Source organism: Psammomys obesus, unplaced genomic scaffold (assembly GCF_907164565.1).
Source record: "Psammomys obesus unplaced genomic scaffold, mPsaObe1.curated_primary_1811, whole genome shotgun sequence".
Lineage (NCBI taxonomy): Eukaryota > Metazoa > Chordata > Mammalia > Rodentia > Muridae > Psammomys > Psammomys obesus.
The window spans coordinates 59,884,258-59,892,347 of NW_026591086.1; the positions used below are offsets into that span (position 1 = coordinate 59,884,258).

Below are 8,090 nucleotides of genomic sequence, written 5' to 3' on the forward strand. Positions count from 1 at the left end.
AACCAGCTCTTCCTGGCTTGCTGGATTGCACAGAACCTCACTTTATTTCGTCAAAGGGATTTTTAACTTTTAATTATCAAGGAGTTTGGAGATGTAAGTCTTCTGTACTTCAAATTAGAAATAACCCAAACACAGCATTTAGCCTCTGTCTATAGCCAAACTGTAGCATGTGTGCGTGGCCTCTAGCTACATGGCTCATCTAAATAATCTACTGAAGCTCATTGCTTATTAAATTAGCAAGATTTTTGAGACCGTATCTGTTCTCAAAATAGGATGCTGGACTCTGCACATCAGAAGTGCCAACTGTTGAACAAATCTTTAAAATGTCTCTATAAGGGGCTGGGGAGATGACTCAGTTTGTTAAAGTGCTTCACAGGCAGGAGGACCCGAGTTAGGACCTCAAACGCACATGTAAGAAACTGCGTGTGCACAACTCCTATAGTGCTCGCACTGGGAGGCAGGGCCAGAAGGTCCCAGGCACTCCCTGGCAACCCATACAGCCAAGTGGGGGGTTTCAGGTTCAGTGGGGGATCTATCTCAAAAAAAATAAGACGAAAGATGATAGAGGAAGACGGTGACCCTTGGCCTCCGCAGCCACACAGATACGCACACATCACAAGCCCCGCATGCACACACAAGTGCAAGCAAACACCACCACCACCACCAGGAAGCTAGCTTAGGGGTTTTACATTAAGGGAAGAATCATTATTGCCGTAGTCATAGTCATTTTGTGAAATTCTTATTTTATTATTCCTAATATTAACAATTAAAAATTGCTGTCTCGAAAAAAGCAGCCCCCCCAAATTAAAAACTGCAGTTCTTGTGAATGGGATGGATTACTGTTTTCATTGCATAACATGCTGATCACTGCCAGCTGGACATGGCTTAGAATCACCTAGGAGACCAGCCTCTGGGCATGCTTGTGAGGGGTTTAATCTGAATTTGGTTAGCTTTTGAGAATATCCATGAGGCTCTATCTAGATTGGGTTAATTGATGTGGGAAGGCTCATCCTGACTGCCTTACAAATGAAAAGGGTGAAGAGTTCGGGTTTCTAAATTCTTCCTAATGGTAATGCACGGACTAACTGCCTGCCTTACTTAGGGCCTGGTAAACAGGATGTAGGGTTAGTCACAAGCCTACAGGGAAAAGGGAAATGAAATGTCCTTCAGGACAGAATGAACTATAACCCAAAACTGGGACCTAGATTTCTGGTTCTAATGCAACAGCTGCTTCTCTGTCATCTAAACTAGACTGTCTCTGTAGACAGTGTGCAAAATAGATGGAGATGGGAAGGCGACAACTCAGGTATGAATGGCTGTGTTCCTGCAGATGTCCACAGAGCAGGTAACCCGTTAGGGCAGGTCAGTCAGCTGAACATCAGCGATGCCAAGAGACAGCAGCACAAAGTGTTCTTCACGTACCTGAGGGCTGAATATGTAGCAGGTTTAAAGAAAGAGGTACTCCATGCACGCAGAAATGGCTGCTGACCATTTGCCAGTGATGGCCTCTGCACTTGCTTCTTTGATGCAATAATTGACAGACTTATGATTTCTTTGTGTCTGTTCAAACTGATGTTGATGGAGAAGCTGCCAGCAATGAGTAGTAGTGTGATTGCAATTCTGCACCAGGGTCCCTGAGGGTAGAGATGGATTATCATGCTTTAAACCTTCCTATTTGTCCTAGAACCACTCCACAAGAATTACAGGTGATGGACTGACTTGATGAACCAATGCCCAGCAGTATACTGGGAGAAAAGTGCACATGGATATTTTGGATAAAGGGCTGGACAATTCTGGATGGAGATACAGAAAAATGCTCATATAAAGAAATACAGAAATATAGAAAATGCTCATAGAAAGTTAGTGCATTGATATCAGAGAGCTTAATGTGCACAAACAAACAGCTGATCTGTAGACTCACACCTGTGATAAAAATTATGACAGCAGGCACTTTTAACTTATTGATGTTAATTCAACTTCAAGTTCAGTGAATAATTTTTCCCCAAGTTCAAAATGGGAGTCTATACATTGTCTCCTTGTCTTCACTTTCTACCCTAAGTTGCACTTAACATTTGAGTAGCACTGGCCCAGTCCAAGCCCCTTCCCACATACTTTAGTCATACCCCTTTGACTATGCCCAGGCTTTTACTTATATGGAGTGATTATATTATGTGGTGAAAGCATTGATTTTTTGGAGGTAGCTAGGAGACAGGACATACAGTAAGGACAGAAGACCTACAACCAACAATTAGGACCCTAAACAATGAAAAGCTACACAGATACACAATTTAGATAGGAGAGATCATAAGTAGAGTGGGAAAGTAGGAGGTCTTTGATGGAGAAAGACAGTAGGACTGTGTTCTCCCTTAAAAGGAGGCTGAGACCTTCCAGTCGGGTCCAGCAATAGAAGACAGTGGTGAAGTTGTCAAGGACAACAGATGGAGGGGCCAGAAATCTTATCTCTGAGTTCTGAAAAGTGGGTAGGAATTAAGTAAGGAGAAATAGAAAGTACAGATAACTTTCAGCTAAGGTTATTTTTTACATCAATGATGCCATTTTCCATTTATTCCCTTGGAGTCACAGTGAAGACAAGCTGTGAGGGATGTTGTCCACAATGGCCTCCCATCCATCTGGAGTGAATGTTATTTCCAGTTCTAACTGTGGCTTCTGGGAACCAACCAATCCTGGTGGCAGTCCACCTGGAATAGGGCTTCCATGAGCATCTGGCTTCTTCCAGAGAGGCCCACACTCTCTAATCCATCAGAGACAGTTGAGATTAATTCTGTGGGAGATTGTTCTGTGGAAATTTCTAGGCTGCCTATTTTTTCTATAATTACTGTTTTTCATGTGATTTAATCAAAGTTTCTTTGGCTGTGTGCTTCCTTCTTCAGCAGGTATGGCTGGTCCCCTCCTGAGTTCCTACCCTGTGCTCCTTGGCATCCTCCTTATTTATAAATGGCTTTACACACCCTTAACCTAGTCACATGGGTCTCCCTTTAGGGCCTGGAAGTCCCTGGAGACACTTGTCAAGCAGATTTGCCTAGGGCTGCTTCTCATTCTCAATGCCATCCACTGATCGTCTGTGTAGCTGCCCTTATCACCGCAGTTCTGTCAGGCAGTCATTGGCTTCACAGCCAGCCTCTGCCCAGGAGCGTTCAGTTCTGTTTCTCTTCCTCAACAGACAATTCCAGTAAAGTCGAACCTGAAAACTACCCCTGCCGCCCTCCCTCACCTCGTACAGAGCATCACAATAGTCTCATAAATCTCATTTCTATTTCTCTTCTTGTTCCTGCACTTACTCTTCCACACAACTACCAGGAGAGTCTCTGAAAGACTATTGGTATGTGTCTCCCAAAGATTCGTGTATTACCACAATATGAGTTATTGAGAGATGGTGGTGCTGTGAGGGTGTGGACATCCATGGAAGGAATCTAGGCCACTAGATGTGCCCTGGAAGGGGATATTGAGGTCCTTGAGCTCTCCTGGGTATCACAAGGTGGTCAGGTTTGTTCTAGCTCTTGTTCTCACCTTAGCACATATCCAAATCCACAGACACAGACCACTCTTGAATTCTGAAACCAAGAGCCAAAATAAAGTATTCATACTCTCACATTGTTTATCTCAAAGGAAACTGACTATGGCACTATGCTTTGCACCTGCTTGAAATCACACTGAGCCTGAAATCAGAGCTCATCACTGTGGGGAATTCCCTTTGGGGTTGGCCTTGAACTTTTGTCTTACATCCTCTCCTGCCATACCCACCTTGTGCTGGCTGCTCCAGTTGCTTCAGAAGCTCCTATGGAGTTTGTCTATGGAGTTTCCTTCCAGAAATGCATTTGTCCTGTCACCAGGACTGTCCTCTCGCCGTGCAGATGCCAGCTTACCAGTCACCTGAAAATGTCCTGTCCTTCCCACTTCAAATCTCGATCAGGTCCAACTTCGTACTGTAGGACCTGGGTCACCGTGTCCTTGTGTCCCCTTCCCTGGATTCTCGGGGGTTAGAGACTAAGCGTATGGAGCCAACTTGGGCATTCTCAGCATGCTGCATGAAGGAAGGGACACGTTTCCCATTCACTCTTCTTCAATCACTGTGTCTTAAAGCTGGATTTATGACTTACAGAGAAGACATTAAACAGCATTCCTTTCTTTCCAGCTCATGACCCTGGATGGCCACTAAACCCTCTTCTTAGCTCTCATAACCTGCAGCCCCTTGCAGGTATTAGAACAAACTCACCCGCATAGTGTTATTTCTTCAATTTTGGGTTTGATGTAAAGGCCTCCTGAAGCAGGTCAGCCATGAGTGTCATTCTGATTTAGAACACAGAGCGTATATGGTCCTTTTGACTGTGTCTTCAGTTTTTCTCTTCAGAGCAGAGACAAGCGGATCTTTCATGTGCAGGTAAAAAGGGACACAAATGTCCATGTCCCCTTGGATTTCCAGTGGGTGTCAAGGTGGTGGAGGTCAAAATATGCTTTGCTGTTCCTTTAGTGGACAAGGACATCTTTCTGCAAGCCTAAGGGTTCAGATGGCCAATAGCTACTAGCTTCTCTGGGCTTCAAATGCAGGGCTCTTAGGACTCTGCTTCAGACTTTAGCTGAAGTTCTGACAGGAGCTGGAATGTCGTGAGGCCCAGTACCGTCCTTTCAACGTACAAGAGGTCATGAAGAACTCAGCCTCAGAGGCCATGTGGGCACCATGCTGCTGAGGCCAGTGCTCCAGCTCACCAGGACTGTCACTCTTTGACCCCTCGTGGGCTTTCAGCCTCTTCTCCAACAGCCTCTGGAGTCTCCTCTCATTCCCCATCTTGCTTTGATCAAAGAGATGACCACATTGATCTCTTCAGAGAGGTCTTCCACCCCACACACAGCAGCTCCCCTTTGTGATGCCATGTCACTGACAGTGCATGTGTCCCTATGTGATCTTTCCTTGCCTCTGCTGTATGTCAGCACTTAGACCCCGTCTGCTTGACTTACACTGTAAGTTTACCATGAGTGGGCCCTCAGCAAACAGTGGCTGAATGGATTCATTCCAGTGTATTGAAAGAATGAAATAATAAACAGTTTTGCCAATCCCCTTAACACCTTTGCTTTTGAAATCTTTTCTTATCATTCTACGAAAAAGGCCATCTTGGTCAAAATTCCTCTGCCCAAGAAGGAATTCCTCTACCATAGCCTCTTGAATGTTGTTGGGGTTGTACAATGCTTATATTGTGGCGACTACCATCCCATGATCCCCAGCTTCAGCTGAGGACAAAAACACTTCCACAGTCCTGGGTCATCTCTCCTTCACTTGCTAAAAAAAAAAAAGGGGGGGGGGGGGGGGGAGATTTCCATACCTTTATCACTCCTTAAGCCACCTGAGAAAACAGAAGTTGTCAAGTTGGAATTATCTCAACTATCATGTCTCCCGAATACTTGCTTTCATTTTACATTGCATTTTTATTTCAACATGGCACCAGTTCATCTTCATTTATCTTATGTGAGCACATTCCTCAGTTTACTTCCTATCTAAGGGACCATCTTCTAGTCTTGCTTCTATGGCTTGAGCATATCCTTTCATGATGGTTCCTTACCAATATTTAAACCTGACTGAATATCTCCAGTATTGAAAAAATAAGCAAAACAAGTCTCCTCATTGATTCTCTTACCTTGCTTCTTTTTCCTGGTCTTATTCTTTTCAGATTTCTCTGCACTCTTCTTGAGTCCTTTCTCCCATTCACATGTCAACTTTCACAATCGCCTTTGCTTCTACTACACAAAGAATCTCTGAGATCCTCAGACCTAGTAATATTACAACTATGGCTAGCTTTTGCTCAAGGTTGACTTTAATATAGGTTCTTCCTCATCCCCATTTTTTTTTTTTTTTTTTGTGATGGATGGGGTGAATAGCTTCTTCTATTTTCATTTGTGACATAATGTTCCTCCTAAGAGTCAGGCCAGAAAAACAAAGAACTTAAATTCTCACCTAGTGGCTCCTAATTCCTCCAATTCTCATTTTACTATTAGGACAATGTTTTTTGTTTTTTGTTTTTTTCAAGAGTCACGTTTCCATTTCTTTCCAACCTCCCCCATTTCTGCTTCCTGTTAGATCTTGAGAGCTCAACATGACCGGCTAGACCCCTTCTCTGGGAATTATCTAGACCTTGGTAGAGGCCTGTGAGGCTGTGGTTGGGTGTTTCCCTGTCAATGGATTCCTTCTAAGTTGTATCCCAGGATGGGCACTTTCTCTTCCACCCGAATCCTTGTGTTCCATGTAACTATAAAGCCAACTCCTGATCCTAGCTCTTGGGCTAGTTTCTCTAGTTGTCTTGGTTCTGTGCACATTTCATGAGAAGGTCACTGTGTTGTTCTAAGCAGCCGCTCTGGAGTTTATTTGAGAGATACAGACAGATGTTTCCAAGTAGTTCTTTGACAAAATGCAGTGTGACATCAAATGAACTTTCTCTTAAAGGTCTTTGCTGTTGACATTTCATTGAATGAGCTTGAAATAGGGGGAAAAGAAGAATTCAGCACTTTGGGTAGAGGAAGGAAAGAATTCATAATGTAAAGAGCTAGTAGAAACCAGTTCAAGGATGAGCATGTTTTATAGGTTGTTGTGCATAAAACAGACTAATTGGTTCTTTGTATAATTTTTTAAATTTCTTTCCACCCTTCATATTCCTTATATTCCAGGCCTCACCATAATGACTGCTACCTTACCCACATCATGACCCTCCTGAGGGGCTCTTTCTCATGAATACCCTGCTGAACTCAGAGTCCTTCAAGTCTGAATTCCACCACTGTATTCACTACTCTCTCATAAACCAGTCTCAATTTCTTCATGTTTGGAACAGCAATAACATCCATCTCAGAAGACTGCAGGGATGACCGTGTTAAGAGAATTAGGCTCTTTGCACAGTCCCAGGCTCTGAATTTGAAGTTGACCACCTTCTAAATAGATACTAGAGCTGATTAGAGGGGATGCTTTAGAGGGGTAAGGGCAATCCCCCTACCAGTGTAACGTGCTCCTGCAGAGCCAATCACAGTGCTTAGTAAGTGCTCATAAAGGCTAGCACAGTGGTCCCCAAGCTTCCCAATGCTGCAACCCTTCAATACAGTTTCTCATGTTGTGGTGACCTCCCCCAATCATAAAATCATTTTCATTGCTGCTTCGTAACTGTAATTTTGCTGCATTTATTAATTGTAATACAAATATCTGTGTTTTTCTGATGCTCTTAGGCAACCCCTGTTAAAAAGGTTGTTAGACCCCCTAAAGAGGTTGCAACCCACAGTTTGAGAACCACTGGTTTGACAGGTTAAATTCCATTTTCTATTTCATCACCTCTGAAGTATGGGTGGTCATCATTAGTGTGATGCTTGCATAGGACGCAGGGATTTGCTGTAGGGTGATGGCGGGCACTGATGTGGGGCTCAGTCGATTAAGAACATTTCTTTTCTCTTACATAATCATGATACAGAAACCATGATATGGTAATCTATGAAAAACTTTATGTGCATAGTACTTTAAGTTCTGCCTGTTTAAATTAGCAAATCAGGGCTGTCATGAAGAGTCCAACTGAGAAGTCACCATGAGGGAGGCTCACCCTCCTGAACTGAAGAAATGTATGGACAAGGAGTTATCATTGAAGTTAATGGTGGCAGACATGTACAAGGAATACACCGGGCTTTGATCCTATGATTCTTGTGATTGATGAGTGTGTGGAGATGGCAACTAGTGAGCAACAAAACAACAGTGGGATGGTGGCCATACAAGAAAACAGCATCATCATGTCAGAAGCCTTGGAAAGAGTCTAAACAACGTTTGTTCATCAGAGGCATCCACATCCCTCCACAAAGGATCTATTTGGTTGTGATGTACAATTTGGTCATGTACATTTTCATAGAAAGCTTTTTGCTAAATAAACTTTTGTCATACTCAGAAAAAAATAAATTAGTGAATCAGGAAGTTCATGAGGAAAGCTATAAAAAGCAGAATTCAAAGTAAGTTTACTAGGCTTTAAAACACCCTGTCTTACACTTTTTGAAGTATTAAAAATATTAAATATTTTGAAGTATTAAAAATATTAGCAAACAAGCAGGATCCTGGGTAT

The 8,090-nt window shown here is 43.1% G+C and overlaps 1 pseudogene; it reads left to right on the top strand.

The window, feature by feature from the left end:
• The first annotated feature begins 7,568 nt into the window (after window positions 1-7,568).
• Window positions 7,569-7,794, top strand: LOC129678651 (small nuclear ribonucleoprotein G-like; annotated as a pseudogene).
• Window positions 7,795-8,090: the final 296 nt, after the last annotated feature.